Below are 3,346 nucleotides of genomic sequence, written 5' to 3' on the forward strand. Positions count from 1 at the left end.
GTGGTTTCCTTCACTTGCATCCTTTGGGTTAATACAGTATGTGTGACACAATCCTTATCCCTATAAAAAGCTGTATGTCCATTGTTTCTTAGGCAGTTTGTAGTGTTTTGCAGGGAGAACATTATTTTTTATTTAAGCTTTTTTTTTTTTTTTTTTTGGTTAAAAAAAAAAAAGCTGGTCTTAGAACGCAGTCAGACGGCCGTAGAAGTCGGTGCAAGATCGGAACGCAATGCTTGGACTGGCTGGCGGCTTTCCAGACCTGAGCATAGCTTCCTGTATTTCTATGCTCAGGTGGTTAGAGCCACCGGCCCATCCGCACACTGTGGTCCGATCTTGCTCCGACTTACTTTATGGACACAGTAAGAAGGCCATATAAGTTGGAGCAAGATTGGATTGGCCAGCAGCTTTCGCGACCTGAGCGTAACAGCTTCATGTATTCCTATGCAGCTGTCACGCTTGGGTCGGTAGAGCTGCCGGCCGGTCCGCGCACTGTGATCTGATCTTGCTCGCTTATATGGCCTTCTGACTGCCCATAAAGTATCTGGGGTTTTTTGTATGTGGTTTTTTTTTTTTTTTCATATTAGGATAAGAATTTTAAGAGGACAACAAGTTACAGTAAGTTAGCTGCAGGATAGGTGATAACTTATTGATTAGTGGGGGTCCAACCACTGGGGCACTTTTATCCCCAGCTTGTGCTCTGCTCCATTCATTTTCTATGGGTCTTTTGAGCGCAGCACTCTGATTTTTCTGCCAGCCCCATAGAGCAGGAATGGAGCCGTGGTTGGGCGTCTGACTTGATACTCCATTTTGTAACAGGGTAACAGTTTCCCCTCGAGCATAAAAATTTCCTGTTCTGCCAATCGGCGGAGGTTCGACTACTGGGACCTGCAACGATCAACAAGTTATCATCCTAAGAAGAGGTGATCTCTTGTCACTGGAGGACAACTGCTTTAAGTTTTTAAATCCCAACTTTTAATGTCAAACTCCTAAAAAAAAAAAAAAAAAAACTCACTAAACACAGGTACTAAAATCTTAAAAAGTCACAAAAATTTCATGCACATGCACTTAAAATGAGAAAAAAATGCAGGAGTAAAGACTGCAATGGAGTGATCTGCCGCAGCCCTCTTAAGTTTAACCTGACCACCTCCTGTGTGCCTATAAGGTGAGTATGTGGCTTTTTTTTTAAACCTTTTGCCGTTTCTCTAATTCCATTTGAATAAATTTTTCCCATCTTTAGTGATCGAGGACAAATCAGTGGACCCCTCCACTATTCTCCACAATATGGGAGCCCGATCCCTGTTCTTCCTGGGCCACAGGCTGAGTTACGCAGCAATTAGTCATGCACTCTGCTACTCAATTCAATGTAATTGCCACCGATAGAAACAACTATACTGTAAGGCTACGTTCACACAGTGAGGTTTTTTTTTGTCAGAAAAGAAGCGTCTGTTAACAGCACCAGCAAAGCATTTATCATCTATCTTTGGAGTAAAGTACCCCTTAAAATGGAGAGATTGTTACTATAGAGAGATATTTAAAGGGATTATCCACTACTTTAAGGGCACAGTCAGGCTGCTGTATAAATCGAACTGCAGTGCTCTGAGTGACCGTCGGCTCTCCCGACCCGAACATGACAGCTTCATAGAAAGCTGTCACTTTTGGGGTCGGGAGATCAGCGGTCAGTCGGTGCACAGAGGTCCGATCTTGGTCTGATTTATACAGACGTCTGACTTCGCCCTAAATGAGGGTGGTAAAAAAAACAGACTATAGTCACCTTCCGCCCTCACACCTTTCTTCCATACTGTGTCTCTTGGTTCCTTTTTTTTGTCTTTGACTAATCGTCATTTCTGCAGCCAATCGGCGGCTTCTGATTGGCTTTCAAGGTTATCTGCATTTTCTGCTAGGTAGGGCCGGGACATTGTATTTTGGTGCCCCAGGCAGATGATGCCGATGGTGCCCCACCACCCCTGATTAACCCTCAGCCCCCAAGTAAAGGAAAGAGCAAGAAAGTAATAGGTCTTCTAGCGCACACCCCCTTCTCCAACGATGAATCAGGTAACAAGCTCTGTAATTAATGCATGACCAGAACAATCATCCGTACATAAATATATCACCAGAACCACTATCACTACATTAATGCGTCACTAGAACCTCCATCAGTACATGAATACATAAAGAGAACCAGTAAGTAAATAAACACACCATCATCATCATTACATGTATATGTCACCAGAACCACCATTAGTACATTAATATATCACCAGAACCACTGTCAGTACAGCAATCAGTTGTAAAGTTAGGCCCATTTACATTTGTATCTCATGAACCTACAACTCTCAGTATGTCTTACACAATAGTAAGGAGATGCTGTGACCTGTTGTTATCAGTCATCATAAGACTGCAGACCATACGAGCACCACAATACTGATGAAACGCAGGCAGTATCACACATAAACATTTACATCCAGGTGCCTTATAGGTGACTTCTTCTCTGATTCAGTCGTTTCTTTCCTTTCGTCTTAATCTTGAACAGACACCATAATGAGTGTTAACTAGTGTTGAGCATTCCGATACTGAAATATCGGGTATCGGCCGATATTCGCCGTATCTTAATTCCGATACTTTTACAATATCGAATACCGGAATCGGAAGTTCCCATAATGCCTGCGCTCTGCAGTGTCTCTGAAGGATGACAAGCTGGATGGCAGCGCTCAGCCGCGATCCAGCCTGTCATCAGAATGCCATCCCAGCGTGAGAGAATTCTCCTGATTGTTTAAAAGCCGGCGGGCGGTAAATAGCCGCCGGCTTTTAAACAATCACACAGCCCCATACTGCTTCCCCGCAGCCTCCCACGCCGGTCCTCCGCTCCCCCCATCCTGATCGTAAGTTAGGACCGTGCGGGGAGCGCAGCACCAAGGAGCGGGGAGCGAAGGACCCGGGCGGGGAAGCCGGCAGTGAAAAGACTTCACCGCCGGCTTTCCCGTTCTGTGCTGCGCTTTCCCGCCGGTTATTTCAAATGAACAGCTGAGGTATCAGGTGATGCCGATCAGCTGTTCATTTGAAGTAGCCGCGGTGCCCTCAGAGGGTTCATGTGAGTTCGTGCTTGACTGCATGAACTCACAAGAACTTTCCCACGGCCGCACAGGTCAGCCTCACCTCCCAGACCATCAGGCCGGTCATGATTGGTGTGTGTGGGTGTCTGTGCGATGTCTGCGAGTGTGTGCGGGTGTGCGCGGTGTCTGTGCGATGTTTGTGGGTGTGTGCGGGTGTGCGCGGTGTCTGTGCGTGCAGGCAGACATAGGCCGATGTGACACTACTACTCCCATCGGCCTATGTCTGTCCCCCGTCC

The sequence above is a fragment of the Phyllobates terribilis genome, unplaced genomic scaffold (genome assembly GCF_046119375.1).
Source record: "Phyllobates terribilis strain yellow unplaced genomic scaffold, ASM4611937v1 Scaffold_231__1_contigs__length_3143052, whole genome shotgun sequence".
Classification (NCBI taxonomy): Eukaryota; Metazoa; Chordata; class Amphibia; order Anura; family Dendrobatidae; genus Phyllobates; species Phyllobates terribilis.